Source organism: Salvelinus alpinus, chromosome 15 (genome assembly GCF_045679555.1).
Source record: "Salvelinus alpinus chromosome 15, SLU_Salpinus.1, whole genome shotgun sequence".
Taxonomy (NCBI): domain Eukaryota; kingdom Metazoa; phylum Chordata; class Actinopteri; order Salmoniformes; family Salmonidae; genus Salvelinus; species Salvelinus alpinus.
Genome location: NC_092100.1, coordinates 47,757,191 through 47,776,664, shown reverse-complemented (window position 1 = coordinate 47,776,664; position 19,474 = coordinate 47,757,191). Strand labels below are relative to the sequence as shown.

The window sequence follows — 19,474 nt, the reverse complement described above, 5'->3', positions numbered from 1 at the left end:
TATTCAAGTGGCAAACTCAGGATCACCAGTCAGTCCTCATCTGCACAGACCACCACCCTCCAGCCAGCCAGACAGACGATAAGGACAAGATAAAGGTGTGATTATAAACAGTCTCCGGAGATTTTGCGAAGGGAATGCGTGACCGCAGCAGCTGTAGGGCTCCACACTAGTTTAGATAAAATGACACACAGATGGTTATGTGGAAGCCAGATGAGACTCTGGTTCCACTACAAATGCTTTATGAAAGCATTATGTCCTTATCCAACATCATATAAACAGTATCTGTGGAAATATGGAGCTATATAGACCTTAACAAAGTTATCAGAACATTTATGGAGCACATACAGACTACGGACCTGGGCAGACTATACTACAGAAGTTCCTTATCATTTTTTTGCCCATGTCAACATTATTAGAGCCCTGGAGTCAATAGGTGAATATGGGGTTGGCCTAAGCCCTGGTCACTACCCATTCTGTTCGAAATCAAATATACCTTTTATAAGCCTGTCATCCCTAAGATCTTACATCTCCACACACAATCACATCACAACTGCTGCCACCAGACTCGTATTGCTATTGCTAATACTGCACAATTTAAAACACTTGCCCCATAATCCCCCCTTCCCTGATACACGTGTAAATATTGGACTATAAATTGTGCCTGTATTGTACTTCGGCTAAAAATGTATTCTAGTGAGCCATTTACTACATGTTCATACTCTTATCTTTTATAAGGCTATTTCTAATTGGTGTTGCATTGTCAAGGAACCTGCAAGTAAGCATTTGGTTGGACAGTGTATACCATGTGTATCCTGTACATACGACTAATAAAACTTAAAACATACAAGGGCAGGCGCAACCCTTTCCCTTTTTCAGTTTCCACTGCAGGAACAGATGGTTGTCTAGTCAAAAAGCTATGAAAAGACAAAGATTCAGAGCACATTGAGTACACAATTGTTGTTGACTGTAACCAAAAACCACATCTGGCAAAGACCAACTTCGAACCATCTGTCTTTCACATCTTATATGAAGCAAAAACATATATTCAGGCTGTGATAGTCATACTTCACAAACCCCTGCTCTGATTTTGATACAAAACCACTTGCGATAATGTGTGGGGAATTTCACCTCCGCACCAGACTGGAAAACCATTTCCATCCAGACAAACTAATGCTCAGCAGAATAACAGACACCTCTTGGGCATCTAGTCCGATCTATCATCATTTTCTCTAACAAGGCTGTCTGGTTATGTTCACATGTTCAGGCGGTCAGGTTTCAGCCAGCCTGTGCTGCGAGCCTGTCCTTCACCCAAAAACCTCTCGACCCATCTCTTCCACAACATCAATTGTCCTACAGCTCACGCAGACAATATTCCATGTGGCACCACTGGGTCAGACACTGGACTGACCCTTCACGGAGGGAACTAAGGACAGAGTTGAATTCCATTTCAGTTCCTGCCAATTTAACTGGACATGGGATTTCTTCTGAATTGGAAAGCGATTGAATTCCAGAGAAAAAAAATATATATATATCCCATCCCAGACTATGGGTCATCGGATTTGTTAGGGAACTCAGTCAAAGCCATGGAAAGAAATGAATTACTCTACAGTAGTAACTCAAAATCTCTTAAGTACTCAAGGGGAGTATTTAGCACCAACAAAGGATTGCTCCTTTTAAATTCTATTACTACCAGTAGCTGTATAATCGGATTGTGTGGCCAGTGTGTTTTCATCTACGTGCTCAATTACAGGAGCCTGCCAGGGTAGTCGCCAGTCACTCACCTGGAGTAGGCTACCTCTCAAATCACTCAGACAGCACCTCCTTCCCAGCCCTGGGTTGCACCAGCCATTACAGCTGCCAATGCCATCAACACACACGAAGGAACACAGAGGAAGATAGGAGCAAATACAGGGCACTAATAAATAGAGCCACAAAATCAGCATCTGTTGCTACTGCATGTCATAAATCCATTTGGTTACACGGTTCCAGGGATTTCAATATCTGACAATCTTTCCAAGCATTTGCATACTTTAGGGAAATAGCAGGGTGTGTGGTGGCGTATCTCCAGTTACTCATTAGATTGGGTTTCCTAGGGAGCTAACCTGAAACCTGTAAGCAAACAGAGCCGTACAGCGAGTAGTTTCCTAGTTTCCAAGGCTTAGTCACGTCAACTGTGAAATGGTGGAGCCGGAGAGGAGGAAGAGGCCTCAGACTAGGAACATGTTTGCTTTTCATCTATAAGACTTCTGCTTGTGAAAGAGTCATTTATTATGTGGGCCCGAGCCATAATACTCCTCCTTACCAGTAGCAATAATATTACAACACAGACTCTCGCTTTCTCTCGGTTTACATTATGAAATCTTACTTGGCATTCAGAGAGTTCAAGTTTTTCGTAACCATGTTCATGATACAAAACACAAAAGCAGCTGTTGATGAAATACATTTTTGGTTGTAGAATTGCTGTAGAATAAGTCAACTAACAGCAATGTTACACAGAGCCACGCAAAGTTCAATAACACGCTGCATTTCAGTATGGCTCGAGGATGGGGTAAACCCACTTGAATTCAATCACTTTTTGACGTCACCCCCCTTTTGATTTGAACTAAACCTTCCATACATATTTGCCCATTGTAGACCTGAATGCCCAAACATTCAAAGAGATAAGCTGCTCAAAGTTGACCCATTTTGCATAACCCACCATGCCATGAGACATCCATGTCTTCATCACTGGAAAAGATAAACGGTTGAGATCGATATCATTTATAAGCGTGCAAACAAGGTTGTCAAACAATTTGATATTAATGTTTATCAAAATGTCATTTTTTCCCCCTTTCCCTCTATTTTCCCCGTTTTAAAAATGTGTAAACTCCAATTTATTTCATATTATGTTGTAGCTTAGACCCCATTTTACATCATCTAAGGATTTTGTGTTGTGCCTGTCATCAGTTGATACAAGGTGGATGTCATGTTTTGGCTGAATAAATGTACTATATCATGGGAATACAATAGAAATGTCAACTTTCAAATGGTACCACAAAGATGGTTGGAGGTCCAGACATCAGACAATGTTGACTTGAATGGGAATATCTGTTCTAAATAATAATGTCAATCCTCCACAGGAAGCCTATTGAAATCATAGAAATACAGATAACAGAATAGACATGACCATATAAGATGACGTTCAACGGTGGGTGGACTGGCAGTCATCTTTGTGGTAGAAATTAGAAGTTACAATTTCAATTAAAATGTAAAATGTCAGTGGTGTAGCAGCTAAATTGCAGTGGTCTGAAGGGATACTGTAGGTCCATTCTATGAATTATATTTCTAGGGTTGAAATGACACCCACCCTGCATTCAAGGGCACATGTTGTGTCTTAACCGAAGGCAGGCACAACACAAAAACATCAGATGACGGAGAAATAGAAATAGGGTCTAAGCTATGCGAATATAGAAAAAAAAATCTGAGTTTACGTGTTTTTTGACAATTGATGTTAAAAGTTTAATAATGTATTTTTTTATTAAAGCACATTTTTGTCAAGAAATAATAAAATGTTTGATATAATTTAAACGCTTACAAATAGTGCTGTCAAACTCAACCGTTTATATTTTCCAGTGATGAAGAAATGGATGTCTCATGGTATGTCGGGGTATGCAAAATGGGTCAACGTTGAGAACCTTTATCTACGGAATGTTTTGGCATTCAGGTCCAAAAATGCACTTTCTGACCACTTCTTCAATTGGCAAAAATGTAGCTAAAAGTTTAAATCAAATGGGATGCTTTCAAAAAGTGATTTAATTCAAATGGATTTACCCTATGAACAAAGGTCCCACATTACAAACATTGGCAAAAGGACAATGTCAGTCTATGGGGACTATCAAACTGACAATGTTATTCTCATTCAAAAGTGATATATTGCATCTGCTTAGCCTATAAGAAATGATTCATTCCAATGATGGTAATTCCATGACAACATGGAGGTCAAGGTTGACCATATGTTCCAATTGTGCGGGACAGTCATGTATTTTGGCCCTTTGTCCCATTTTAGCAACGAATTCAATCACCACTCCTTTTTTTTTTAAAGGTTGATTTGTCCCCGTATTTTAGTCAGACATTCCAACCTGTCTCTTGCGGTCACTTAGCGCTTATGGAAAGATATATAAATCATGAGGATGTGGTACTGGTGATGTTAAACCACTTCTCCAATCGTTGTTGAGACCTGATATTCTGCGCAGCACAGGACGAGACGTAGTCCAATGTAATAGGCCTATTGTCAACCATCACATTACCTCAAATCCTTTTGGGCTAAATTCCAGCTAAACTTGGAGGACAGTTAGGCCTAACTACTTACAAAAAATGCACTTCTGACAAAGAGCTACAAAAGTAATAAATAGCCGTATTAGACTGAAAGGTCATTTTGTCAAACTTGTGAGGCTCTCCATGCTTATTAGTTGCCAATTCAACGCGCAGTATTTGTTGCTACTTCACTCAATCCCTTTTAAAAGTCTCCCTTTCTAACTGTTTTACAGTCCCTGAGACCAACTAGAAATGTTTCCTAGGCCAAATATTTACAGATTTTCATAAAAACAGAATCTGGTCTCATTTCTGCATCACAAATTTTGCACGAGGCAAAAGAGTAAGCTAGGGGCAGCAGGTACCTACCCTGGTGGGTAGGAGCGTTGCACCAGTAACCGAAAGGTTGCTGGGTTGAATCCCCAAGCTGACAAGGTAAAAATCTGTCCTTCTGCTCCTGAGCAAGGCAGTTAACCCACTGTTCCCCGGGCCCCCGATGACGTGGATGTTGATTAAGGCAGCCTTCCGCACCGCTCTGATTCAGAGGGGTCGGGTTAAATGCAGAATACACATTTCAGTTGAATGCATTCAGTAGTAAAACTAACTAGGTACATCCCGCTTGAGATTTTAGTATGGTTAGCTGACTAGTCTTTTTTTGATTTTTTATTACCATGCAGACAAAACTCAACCGCGCACACCACTAGGCAGCATGCTCTTGGATTGAAACAAAATACAGGAAGTCTAATAGTTTGTTAACACCATCTGCTCTAATTGGCTCACAAAACAGTTATTCAAGAAGATCTAAATGCATCTTCCCATGAAACTGTTTGAGATCAAATGATTGGCATATCATTCACGTTTGACAGTGATGATGGCTCCCTCAAAAAAAGTAGGCTACACTGTCCCGCAAAATCATCCGGTTGTCCCAAATTTGGGTGTTTTAAATGTGGTTACCTTATCATGGCCAGTAATGTAGTGACTAGCATTTACTGCTCAGGCCTTTAACATGTCTGTCCCCTGCCACACACATTCCCAGAGCACAAGCCATAATCCTGCAGCCTACAGTACAGTGCAGTACACACACACACACACACACACACACACTTTAACCCCACTGCATGAGTGGAATTATGAGCAGCTCAGAGGGTACACCATCAGTGGACCTATGGTCCATCATAGAATGACCGGACAGACAGAGACAGGGCCCTCGACCTATGGAACTGTTGATATACCCACGTGGGTGATTGAACGATGAACTGAGGTCCACACTCCAGTCCAGTTGGTAGTGGTAATGCACCTTAAAGTTGCTTGCCAACATGCATATAAAGTCCAAAGAAGAAGCCTGAAGGAGGAGAGATCACTAGAAACGAACTTGGTTTACCCTTTTATCTGTGGATGAATTGAATGGAGTAGAGGACCTTGTGCATTTCAGGTAAAATAACAACCCAATGTTTCTATCCCAAGACAAATTAGCTAGCAACAGCAAGCTAGCTAGCTAAATTGCCATGAATGTTTAATGCTTTTCGACCTAGCCCCCAAATTAATATAGTTGGTTCAGGGTTCGTTTTGATATTTCAACCTGCGTGTCCTGATCGCATCTGGTGTGGATGGACAAAAATCAACATGCGCACTCGCGCCCGGTTTAGTCAGCATGTAAGAGCATGCTGCCAACTCTAAACACCCAGGGCCATAGGAAGAAATGCTTTCCCTGTGTGAATGAAGCAGCGCTGCTGTCGATTAATTCAGTGGGAAGGTAACCAGACCCCTGCACCATGCCGAGCCGTGAAACACGCCGATAGCTTCACCTGAAAGCATGAAAAAAAGATTCCTCCTGAATTACACTTTAATCCCAAACAGATTTTACGTGCTGCAGGGGAAAGTTAAATTAACGCTTGGCCAGACGTCGTGTGAAGAAGCCAGCCTGTGAAAAGTAGGTTCTTTGGTTCCTCTGTTTCTCATCCGTGAATATCACTCAGAGTTTTGGGGTGTTTTTGTACATCTGCATTAAGTATATTTCAAGTATCTGAACTGCATATGGTTAAAGGGATTTGACTTGAGCAAGTGCTCCTCCAGTAGAGAGTCCTAGATATCGAATGTAGCCACGCAATGTGAGGTGAATTAACATAGGCCATGTAGTCTTGACAGCGGTCACAGTGGTCAGGAAGACAGCACATGCAGCTTTGCACCTGAAGAACAAGAAAAATTGATAATTCTTCGACCTACAAAACAACGCCTAACTCCTAATACATCTGTGGATTCCCACTCATTGCCTCACATGCTTGTGGGCCTTCTCCTATTACCATCTCTCTCTCTGCCTGCCCCCTCGCCTGGCATGCCAGATTACCGTCACTAAGGAAGTGAGGAACAGGAGGAGGTGGAGTGGGAGGAAGTGCCTCATTGCCTCCCGACCGTGTGCTTTGATGTGCAGCGGGGGGCAGTTGGGGGCGAGGGTGGCAGTGGCCTGGCACTGGGGGAAGGTTATCTGTGAGACACAATATGGTGGGCAGCACACACAACCCTGAGGGGTGGGCCACCATGAGAGCAAGTCTGACATTGTGACAAGCAGGCACAGTTCTGTTAATCTGTTCCATTATGATGTTCTCTCTGGATAAGAAGGTAATGCGGACAGGGAGCACCTTGACATGCAGAGAGTTAGCGAATGTGAAATATGATGTGGTCTCAAGAGATGGGCTTGAGTTGGGTAGGGGTGTTGTGGGAGAAAGAGTTGCACATGTTTGCAGTATAGCCTGTTATCGATAAAGCACAGTGGCCTTATCAACTATTAACTTACAACAAAGAGGAACATTTTAAAATACAGTTAACAGAGAAAAAGTGTTGGATGCCTGTGACCTGAACGCTAGAGTCAGCGTAGTCTTGAAGGGGAAATCAGCTGTGTACTACACCCAGGGGTGTCATTGCTCCCTTGCCTCAGTGCAGGCATGGTATATTAATCATGTAGTCGTCAGGGTTTGTGTCGTATAGCCATGGTATAAAAGGAATAATCAACTAGGGGCTCTGTGAACAACGTGGAAGGTGTGTTCCACGACGCACTAGTGGAGTGGAACTGACATTTCATGGAGTTGAGTTGCATTGTTTTCCAGAAAAAGCATAGAGCCCCTAGTTGATTATCCCTTTCATACCATGGCTATAATTGAACACATTTGCCAGTAGAAATGTGTTCATTTGCCGGCATACATTTTTCCCACATCCATAGCTAGCAAGTTTTTACTAGAGAGACACAGCAGTTGCCACGGTAACCAAACAAACAGACTTGCTAGTTTAGCTAGCAAAACCACCAGTCCTAGCTTGCTATTATGAAAATCGAATTCAGCAATACCAATACTGTTTTCAATTCGACTTTTGCTTTCAAAAGCAGCTCAAAGGCAACATGTAAAAATTTACTATAGCCATTGAATTCTACCGTGCAAATATACCCCGAGTTAAAAGGAAATGATTCACAAGTTTGGACATCATACAATAAAAACGAATTGCAGACCCTGGATATTTAAAAAACAGAGATTCTGCATTTTATTCTCCACACATAATTGTGTTCAATTGTGCAAGCATCCATATAGAGTTCAGAAAAGTATCATGCTTTTGGGCTGAACCCTTAAAACAAAAACATCTGGTCTTAAAATTGTAAAAAGCCCACATTACCTGTATGTCCGGTTTTCATACAGTTCAACAAAAACCACTGCTGCTCCACTGGAAAAGTTCAAGGGTCACTTGAAGTGGCTAAATGTAAACAGCTTCGTCTGACTAGGGCATGCTTGTCACAGTGACCCAGTCCTGACCCTCAGAGCACAAAACTGGTACACCCTAAATCACCATATCAAAGCTTGTAGAAACAGCATATTATGTCCTCAGGCCTATGGCAATTCCACGGTAACAGATTTACAGTTTTTTTTGCCAGACAAAAACTATTGGTTTCTAAGTTTAACAAACCATACAACTCCGTGCAAAAAGCCTATTTTGAACTGTTTACGCAGAAAATTTCCCAAAAACACATTTACTGGCAGAAACGTACAGATGCAAAGTTTGGTAACAGAATTACTGTAAAATCTCCCTCAGTTTTTATATGCAACCACGTTTTCCAAAAACGTCATATCTGCTCCGAATGAAGATTCAAAGATGTCTGCAGAAAGAATGGGGTGTCAGCTATGACCTTGAGTTTGAAAAATATTTATTTTGATTATTGAACTACAGCAGGTGAAGTGGATTTACATCCGGTAACAGAATTACATCATGGGTCCCTGATCTGTACTATACAGAAATGCATAATTATGGATGTGAATATCATTCTCTTCATGGTGATGTATCCTGTACATAAAAAAGGTAGAAAAATGCAATATCCTTCTTTTGCATATTTGGGTAATATTCTACACATTGGCTATTATTGTAATGAGCTCTGCCCCCAAACAAGACCACATTTGGTTGGTCCAGACCAAATCTGAAACAACTATAGACTATGTATATGTTTCACAAGTTTGGACAGCACAGTAGAGCACAGCAAAGTACAGTACAGCAGAGTAGAGTTCAGTACACTGTACTATACTGTCCAAACTTGTGAAACAGACATCTATGATTGGTTCAGATTTGGACCGGCCAGTGCGGACTGACCAAATTTCAACCACTTTTCAACATCCATGGACGTTCGCTGTTGGTTGGTGCTCAGTAGGTGAGGATGCTTGTTAGAGTAAAATTGAAAGAGGGTAGGTGGTAGGCATCACGGTAAGAGTCAGTAAGAACCGGGACAGGTGACATTAACTGGACAGAGAAAGGAGAGAGGCAGAGAGAGGAGAGAGAGAAGAAGGGGGGGGGGGGGGGTTGTCCAGACGGTTTTCAGTCTTGCTTTGGCATTCAGACGGGAAAGAATTCTAATAATTATGAGCTGAACATAACAGTATGCCAGTGGAAGAGAGGACAGTAGCAGGTGACCCAACTGTGGTCTGTGCCTTTTATTGATTTCCCAATTTGGTAACAGAATTACAAGTTTTAATCAATTCATAAACACACTTGATGTCATTAAATACACTAACTAATTGGTAGGTCTACCTTTACTTGTTACTTCTGTGAACTTTCATTATCCTCCCTCATGAGAAATTACAAAATATCATCAAGATATGTGGGTTTTACAGAAGGTAGAATTTTATTCTTCCTGAAACTAAATATAAAAGATGTTGTCTAAGACCCCTTTTCCATCTGCTTGACCAGAAATCAAAGCCTTTGCTTATTCCTAAAAGGGAAAATCGTTGAACATTTTATATATGCCTTAATTTCTCTAAAATATAGACTTATCTTTCAAGTCGCTCTGGATAAGAGCGTCTGCTAAATGACTTAAATGTAAATGTAAATTTGACATGCTCCTATAAACTTCACATGTTGGTACTCATGGGTCCTTCTACATGGAAATGCACCCCAGCAATTGACCATTAGATTTCACGCTTTAAATCAGACAATCAACAATGCCTTTACTGGCAAAGCTTTTACCACATTCTTGATGATATAATGACATTTCTAATTCCAGCTCTTTAATATTTCATGGCACACTTAGATATTTGGTTAAGTTGGCAGGAAGGTAGGAGGATAAGCGCTTTATCGTAAAAGTCCCATAGGTCTGCCTATTTTGATTAAGTTGAAGTTGCCCTCATAGAACCGATGAAAAAGTTAAATATGACAACAATGACCTTCAGAGGGACATAAAAGGTTTGAAGAATGAGAATAAGTAAACTGCAGTCAATTTATAGATTAGTAAAACTAGTCTACACTAACTGGCTATAAGGTGAGATTGTGACTGACCAACTACATGTCAAAAACAACTGATAATATGTCCTGTATATTGCCCTCAATGGGAAGAGCATAATTGTCATTCAAACTTTACAATATTATTGTTTATTGGTACTGGTCTGGTACTGGATAGGACTACCTCAGTGTTCCTTGACGTTATCAGTTACTACTGTAACTGCCACATTAACTCCACAGTAGGCTGCTTTTACACGATATGTCCTTTTCCATGAGTCAAAGGAGATTGTTGGCTCAACACTCTTGGGATAATGGTCGAGAGTGACCTCATTTGGAACACTGAACAGATTTGAAAATGAAAGATGGCCGCTTGCTCAATAAATTCCTGAGGTAGCCGTTACAAAACATAACATCAACCATAACAGTTACTGGCACAGGCATGGGCATCAGACATATCCTTTTAAGGCTAACCAAACACACTAGGCTGGGGGGGGTCAAGTTACCATGCTTTTCAGGGGAAATCTGACAGTCACTTCCAGCTGTTTACTTCCTCCTCTACAGGAGTTGACTTTAAACACTTCCTTTCATCTCCCTGGTGTTCCCTTCCATATCCCAGTCAGTCCCTTTCTGTTACCACATAGGTCAGAGGAGCACAGGCACACTCTCTCCCTAGTCATATTAACTAGGGCACACCATAGCAAAATGTTCTGTAAGTCCAGGTAGTCTCTCCCTGTTCTAGTCCATTTTCTTCCGTTTGGTCCCTAATGAACATGACCCCTGTGTGAAGTGGCATAGTGAGAGCTGAGAGAGGTGATTCTATAATCTAGCTCCAACCTGTCCAACTAGACTGCAACAGCATCGTCCTTCAAAATCAGCTGGAGAAGCTGAGTCAGCCTGCAGACTTCCTCCTCTGACTGTATCCCGGGTCTCTAGGGAAAGGGACTGCAGATCTAGTAGCACAGACCAGAGGGGCCTGGGTTAGCCCAGACACTTAGCAATGTATTTATCACCTATGAACACTGACCCAAGACCTTTGTTCTGGCCTAGGATGACCAGAGCATACAGTACACAAATGGCCTGGCTAAATGCAACATAGTGGAATCAAGCAAAAACCTAAATCAATGATGTAGGCTAAATGCAAAGGATTGCTCTGCTAAGAAGGAGTAAGAATCCATTTGTCCACAGAGGAAACGTCTGTCAGGTTGAGACCTTATCACTTAGCCACAGACTGATTTTTGTGTATGTGCTGATGGTCAAATCTGGGTCAGATAGAGTCATGTACAGTACATTAAGCTAGTATTGCAAAGATCGAGTTACCCAAAACGGCATTTGAGAGTCAAACATGGTTTGACAAGGGCACATATTAAATAAAATCTGCTGATTGATATGGTACATTTTGGCCGAATTTTCTAACATTGAATAAGGCCGTTCTGTTGTCCTTGTGCAATATTTCCCATTCATTGTGCCTAGGGACTTCAATGCTTTGCAGTCAGTTTCCCTCCTGTCTTGAATAATAACATTTTCCAGTTTTTCAGTGTAACCCTGTTGTTGACCTGCATTTCCATAATCTGCATAAATCAAATTGAGATTCCTAGCTTTGAGCAAGAAAACAAGTTGCATTAGAAGCCAGCCTACATCTCTCCCTCACTATGCTGTGGTCTCAAATAGAAAACGGAGACATACCAACAGCCTGGTCTAGGGGTTATGAGGACAGATGTCATGGTCAACTTTTTAGTCCACTTTCGTATAGCCTATGAATAGCTTAGTCTAAACCGTCTACCAGTTACCAATATGAAAAAAATTGGGACTGCACTACAAATGTGTAACCTACTGTGGATATTGGACCAATAATTATCATAGCCAATGCAGAAAGGTCTACCTCATCTCGTGCGTAACAGAGAATGTTTCATGCGAAATTAGACAATGTAACAAGCCGGGTAAAATGTCAACCACTTGCAGTACATGAAACGTCGATTTACATACATAATAGCCAATCATTTATACAATTTAGATGTTTCATGTGTTACAATGTGGCAAACCAACAGAAATCGGCAACTGCTAATGTAAACAACGAGTGAAAATGATATTTTGCAGCCGAATGCACGTCAAGATAGAGGAGAAACAGTTCAGAAAAGGTAACGGGTGTGAAGGAGTTGATTATTTAAACAATTTAATCACCAAAGCGTGACATTCCGAAACGTGCAGGAGTAGCCTACTTACCTAGCTACTGTTAGCTAGCTAGAATCTCAGAAAATCGGCACTGTTACAAACGATCCGCGAATGCACCTCTTAGCTTTGGTCCATATGTTTATTGAATCCAGCTGTATATCCGGTAGATATCATATTTCGATTATTCTTGCCTTTTCTATATTCTGCCTGGTATGTATGTAGGTACTGTAGCTATGTTTTATGTGGGCTATACCGTAGCTTGGTTGGGCACATTCAACGAGAAGACGCAACTTGAAAACTGACAGAGGGAGAGGGAGAGCGCATAACGATGTTGAGGGGGTGGCATAAACCTTCAACAATAGAAGCGCTTTTCGAAGACAACATATTTGCGCAAGTATTCCAATGACATACATTAAACCATTATATATAAAAACTAGATTGCTGTAATCAAAGGGAATAGTTCTCATTTTGTTATACAACGCTGAATGTCAGAGAACTGCAACGAGAAACCCCTTCAACTGTTCAAAGTGAGACAGTATGTTTTAACTTCGTTTAATCCAATTGGTTTCTTCGAACGTGACGCTAGAGTGGGATGCAGTCAATAGACCAAAACATCAGTAGAGGCAGCCCTTGTGTAATTTTTTCACCTGTCTGTTTGATCGCTAAAATAGCTTGTGACAGCAATATGTGTATGCAGATACCTGCGATGCTGTGAAAGCCTCTAGTGATAATGAGACATTTGTATTTGATAAAAGTGTGCGTGTAGGTGCACATAGGTGCTCCAACAAATTATTATTGTCACCTAGTCTAGAATCTATCTGATGTGGCAGGGCGAGTTTAACAAGCAGTGAAGCACAAAGAACTATAATGGTTTTGGTTATTTAAGGTTAAACTGTAGATGAGAAAAGGCTGAGCGGGCGCAATGCATCTCATCAAACTAAGATTACTGTGTGAGAAAATTATAGGTTTCCCATTTGATCCCACTTGACAAGACATCGCATGAAAAGGCCCAGAGCAGAGAGAGACATTACAGACAAAAATCAACATTGTCACTGTTATACTACTCCTGTTGTTCTATGAATCAAGCATCCAAGAAAATGATGGTGTCAAGGATCCTAACTTGCCCTGCCAGAACAAACACATCAGAGATTCATTACCCTGAAGATCATCAGACCAATAGACCTCCATACGACCACCATAAACTCACATTGCCTCTTGTACTAATAGCATTGAAGTATCATGACTGTTCCAAGGGAAAGGTCAATGGCATGCCGGTGCTGGCCGGCCCTTAATAAGACACACTTCAGTATCAAAGTGACATGTGTTGCAAATTTACAAATGTTCACAAAGGATAGGCAAGACCGGGACAGAACAACCGCTCTAAAAAGTGACTTGTTGAGATAAAGCCAAGATAAACGTATCAAAAATAGGCCCTTATCTGTTCTAACGTGAGTGTTCAGGGGGATTGAATGCAGCTGTGAGCCCACCAAAAACAAGAGCGTATTATGCTGGCAGGAAGAGCCCCTGTAACACACACATACAGTGCATTCGGAAAGTATTCAAACCCCTTTCCACATTTTGTTACATTACAGCCTTATTCTAAAATTGATTAAATTGTTTTTTTCCCTCATTAATCTACACGCAATACCCCATAATTACAAACCAAAAACAGCAAATGTATTACATTTTTTAAACTTCAACATCACATTTACGTAAGTATTCAGACCCTTTACTCAGTACTTTGTTGAAGCACCTTTGGCAATTACAGCTTCGAGTCTTCTTGGGTATGATGCTATAAGCTTGGCACACCTGGATTTGGAAAGTTTCTCCCATTATTTTCTGCAGATCCTCTCAAGCTCTGTCAGGTTGGATGGTTAGCGTCGCTGCACAGTTATTTTCAGGTCTCTCCAGAGATGTTAAATCGGGTTCAAGTCAGGGCTCTGGCTGGGCCACTCAAGGACATTCAGAGACTTGTCCCAAAGCCACTCCTGCATTGCCTTGGCTGTGCGCTTAGGGTCTTTGTCCTGTTGGAAGGTGAACCTTCACCCCAGTCTGAGGTCCGGAGCACTCTGGAACAGGTTTTCATCAAATTATCTCTCTGTACTTTGCTCCGTTCCTCTTTCCCTCGATCCTGACTAGACTCCCAGTCCCTACTGCTGAAAAACATCCCCACAGCAAGATGCTGCCACCACCATGCTTCACCATAGGGATGGTGCCAGGTTTCCTCCGGACGTGGCGCTTGGCATTCAGGCCAAATAGTTCAATCTTGGTTTCATCAGACCAGAGAATTTTGTTTCTCATGATCTGAGTGGCTTCCGTCTGGCCACTCTACCATATGGAGATGGTTGTCCTTCTGGAAGGTTCTCCCATCTCCACAGAGGAACTCTGGAGCTCTGTCAGAGTGACCATCAGGTTCTTGGTCACTTCCCTGACCAAGGCCCTTCTCCCCCAATTGCTCAGTTTGGCCGGTCGATCAGCTCTAGGAACAGTCTTGGTGGTTCCAAACTTCTTCCATTTAAGAATGATGGCGGCCACTGTGTTCTTCGTGACCTTCAATGCTGCAGACATTTTTTGGTACCCTTCCCCAGATCTGTGCCTCAACACAATCCTGTATTGGAGCTCTACAGACAATTCCTTTGAACTCATGACTTGGTTTTTGCTCTGACATACACTGTCAACTGTGGGACCTTATAGAGACAGGTGTGTGCCTTTCCAAATCATGTCCAATCAATTGAATTTACCACAGGTGGACTCCAATCAGTTGTAGAAACACCTCAAGGATGATCAATGGAAACAGGATACATTTGAGCTCAATTTCGTGTCTCATAGCAAAGGGTCTGAATACTAATGTAAATAAGGTATTTCTGTTTTTCATTTTTTATACATTTGCAAACATTTCTCAAAACTTGTTTTCGCTTTGTCATTATGGGGTATTGTGTGTAGCTTGATGAGGGGAAAAAATAATTTGATCCTTTTCAGAATAACGTAACAAAATGTGGAAAAAGGGAAGGGGTCTAAATACTTTCCGAATGCATTGTATACACACGCACTCGCGCAATTACAAACACATATAATACGTACACACACACTATCAGCTTTCTGCACATTAGAGACCGTGGCTGCTCTCTCTAGGACACAGAAAGGCAGACACTCTCATTGGATGTACTGGATGGCCAAGCTGACTTCCAAACACAGATAGATAAAGGTTCTCTATCTCTGCCACTGATATTGATGCTGCCTGAACTTCCACTTGAAATGTTGACTTGACACGACGTAGCATGTGTGTGAGAGGCTAATTTGTAATTACCTTGCCACTAACCTGGTGGTGTTCTTATGGCATTGACATTTGGGGCGGCAGGTAGCCTAGTGGTTAGAGCTTTGGGCCAGTAACCGAAAGGTTGCTGGGTCGAATCCCTGAGCTGACAAGGTAAAAATCTGTCATTCTACCACTGAACAAGGCAGTTATCCCACTGTTCCCCGGAAGGCCGACATTGTAAATAAGAATTTGTCCTTAACTGACTTGCCTAGTTAAATAAAGGTTCAAATAAATAAAACATCTGTTATTTCATTGGACAGCGGATGTAAGAAATATGTGTTAAGCAGAAAATATGGCCTAGGCTTTAAATTCTGATAACAGAGAAGAGAGATATGACCAGGTAATTATGCTATAATACACTAAAGGCCTGCTGTATGTCTCAACCACCGCCTACAGTGGTTAAACTGTCACCTCACAAGTAAGCAATGAAAATAGAGAAAAGGGTCAACCAATTTGAATGCCACTGGAAAAAGCATGAAGACAAATGGCTCTTACAAGACCAAAATGCTACCTCCAGGTATTTCTTATCATGCAGACGATCTGATAGAGGTTTAGGTAGGCCTACAGTACAATGGTAGACAGATGGGCTCCTGGGGCTACACAAACTCACACTGACTCCGAGTCAAGTGAAAACAGTAGCCAGTTTAGTAACGTTTTCATTAACGTTTAAACTTCCAACCTTTACCACACAGTGAATCAAGGTCCTGTGTAACGGTTCCATATAAAGTCAAGTAAACAGAAAACGCTGTTCTGCCGTATTACATTAGTTGCCATTTACAGAGCTATGATAATTACACAAAATGAGGGAAAACCAGCTTCTATGAAAAATCCTGCTGTCAAATAAATGAAATGACTATACTGCACAAGCTGACACTGACGGAAACATGGATTACCACTGATAACACTGCTACTCCTACTGCTCTCTCCTCGTCTGCCCACGTGTTCTCGCACACCCCGAGAGCTTCTGGTCAGCGGGGTGGTGGCACTGGGATCCTCATCTCTCCCAAGTGGACATTCTCTCTTTCTCCCCTGACCCATCTGTCTATCGCCTCCTTTGAATTCCATGCTGTCACAGTTACCAGCCCTTTCAAGCTTAACATCCTTATCATTTATCGCCCTCCAGGTTCCCTTGGAGAGTTCATCAATGAGCTTGACGCCCTGATAAGTTCCTTTCCTGAGGATGGCTCACCTTTCACAGTTCTGGGTGACTTTAACCTCCCCACGTCTACCTTTGACTCATTCCTCTCTGCCTCCTTCTTTCCACTCCTCTCCTCTTTTGACCTCACCCTCTCACCTTCCCCCCCTACTCACAAGGCAGGCAATACGCTTGACCTCATCTTTACTAGATGCTGTTCTTCCACTAATCTCATTGCAACTCCCCTCCAAGTCTCCGACCACTACCTTGTATCCTTTTCCCTCTCGCTCTCATCCAACACTTCCCACACTGCCCCTACTCGGATGGTATCGCGCCGTCCCAACCTTCGCTCTCTCTCCCCCGCTACTCTCTCCTCTTCCATCCTATCATCTCTTCCCTCTGCTCAAACCTTCTCCAACCTATCTCCTGATTCTGCCTCCTCAACCCTCCTCTCCTCCCTTTCTGCATCCTTTGACTCTCTATGTCCCCTATCCTCCAGGCCGGCTCGGTCCTCCCCTCCTGCTCCGTGGCTCGACGACTCATTGCGAGCTCACAGAACAGGGCTCCGGGCAGCCGAGCGGAAATGGAGGAAAACTCGCCTCCCTGCGGACCTGGCATCCTTTCACTCCCTCCTCTCTACATTCTCCTCTTCTGTCTCTGCTGCTAAAGCCAATTTCTACCACTCTAAATTCCAAGCATCTGCCTCTAACCCTAGGAAGCTCTTTGCCACCTTCTCCTCCCTCCTGAATCCTCCTCCCCCTCCTCCCCCCTCCTCCCTCTCTGCTGATGACTTCGTCAACCATTTTGAAAAGAAGGTCGACGACATCCGATCCTCGTTTGCTAAGTCAAACGACACCGCTGGTTCTGCTCACACTGCCCTACCCTGTGCTTTGACCTCTTTCTCCCCTCTCTCTCCAGATGAAATCTCGCGTCTTGTGACGGCCGGCCGCCCAACAACCTGCCCGCTTGACCCTATCCCCTCCTCTCTTCTCCAGACCATTTCCGGAGACCTTCTCCCTTACCTCACCTCGCTCATCAACTCATCCTTGACCGCTGGCTACGTCCCTTCCGTCTTCAAGAGAGCGAGAGTTGCACCCCTTCTGAAAAAACCTACACTCGATCCCTCCGATGTCAACAACTACAGACCAGTATCCCTTCTTTCTTTTCTCTCCAAAACTCTTGAACGTGCCGTCCTTGGCCAGCTCTCCTGCTATCTCTCTCAGAATGACCTTCTTGATCCAAATCAGTCAGGTTTCAAGACTAGTCATTCAACTGAGACTGCTCTTCTCTGTGTCACGGAGGCGCTCCGCACTGCTAAAGCTAACTCTCTCTCCTCTGCTCTCATCCTTCTAGACCTATCGGCTGCCTTTGATACTGTGAACCATCAGATCCTCCTCTCCACCCTCTCCGAGCTGGGCATCTCCGGCGCGGCCCACGCTTGGATTGCGTCCTACCTGACAGGTCGCTCCTACCAGGTGGCGTGGCGAGAATCTGTCTCCGCACCACGTGCTCTCACCACTGGTGTCCCCCAGGGCTCTGTTCTAGGCCCTCTCCTATTCTCGCTATACACCACGTCACTTGGCTCTGTCATATCCTCACATGGTCTCTCCTATCATTGCTATGCAGACGACACACAATTAATCTTCTCCTTTCCCCCCTCTGATAACCAGGTGGTGAATCGCATCTCTGCATGTCTGGCAGACATATCAGTGTGGATGACGGATCACCACCTCAAGCTGAACCTCGGCAAGACGGAGCTGCTCTTCCTCCCGGGGAAGGACTGCCCGTTCCATGATCTCGCCATCACGGTTGACAACTCCATTGTGTCCTCCTCCCAGAGTGCTAAGAACCTTGGCGTGATCCTGGACAACACCCTGTCGTTCTCAACTAACATCAAGGCGGTGACCCGTTCCTGTAGGTTCATGCTCTACAACATTCGCAGAGTACGACCCTGCCTCACGCAGGAAGCGGCGCAGGTCCTAATCCAGGCACTTGTCATCTCCCGTCTGGATTACTGCAACTCGCTGTTGGCTGGGCTCCCTGCCTGTGCCATTAAACCCCTACAACTCATCCAGAACGCCGCAGCCCGTCTGGTGTTCAACTTTCCCAAGTTCTCTCACGTCACCCCGCTCCTCCGCTCTCTCCACTGGCTTCCAGTTGAAGCTCGCATCCGCTACAAGACCATGGTGCTTGCCTACGGAGCTGTGAGGGGAACGGCACCTCCGTACCTTCAGGCTCTGATCAGGCCCTACACCTAAACAAGGGCACTGCGTTCATCCACCTCTGGCCTGCTCGCCTCCCTACCTCTGAGGAAGTACAGTTCCCGCTCAGCCCAGTCAAAACTGTTCGCTGCTCTGGCACCCCAATGGTGGAACAAACTCCCTCACGACGCCAGGTCAGCGGAGTCAATCACCACCTTCCGGAGACACCTGAAACCCCACCTCTTTAAGGAATACCTAGGATAGGATAAAGTAATCCTTCTAACCCCCCCCCCCCTTAAAAGAGTTAGATGCACTATTGTAAAGTGGTTGTTCCACTGGATATCATAAGGTGAATGCACCAATTTGTAAGTCGCTCTGGATAAGAGCGTCTGCTAAATGACTTAAATGTAAATGTAAATGTAAGCTGTGCATGTTACAAGACTAAAACAACATATTCATTGGCTAGGGTTGAATAGATTTCAAATTGCTGCTCTCACATATCTTAGGTTTAAAACAGATTGCATAATGGACAAATGACCTGCACAGTCTAATGACTCATTGACACCAGTGATCCTACCTACAGATCCATGTCACACACTAGTAGTACCTGCTGTGCTCCCC

At 43.3% G+C, this 19,474-nt stretch overlaps 1 protein-coding gene across 20 annotated transcripts in view; it reads right to left on the bottom strand.

Annotated features, from left to right (window-relative positions):
- The window catches only part of LOC139540206 (protein-methionine sulfoxide oxidase mical3a-like), a 138,318-nt gene that overhangs the window by 77,319 nt on the left and 41,525 nt on the right, over positions 1 to 19,474 (bottom strand). Inside the window, exon 1 of one of the 20 annotated variants that reach the window (XM_071343831.1) lies at positions 12,253 to 12,488. The exons of the other annotated variants lie outside the window; for them this stretch is intronic. The gene's annotated coding sequence lies outside the window, so the exon portion shown is untranslated. Of the gene's footprint in view, positions 1 to 12,252; positions 12,489 to 19,474 lie in introns of those variants that run through there. 20 annotated transcript variants of the gene reach the window in all.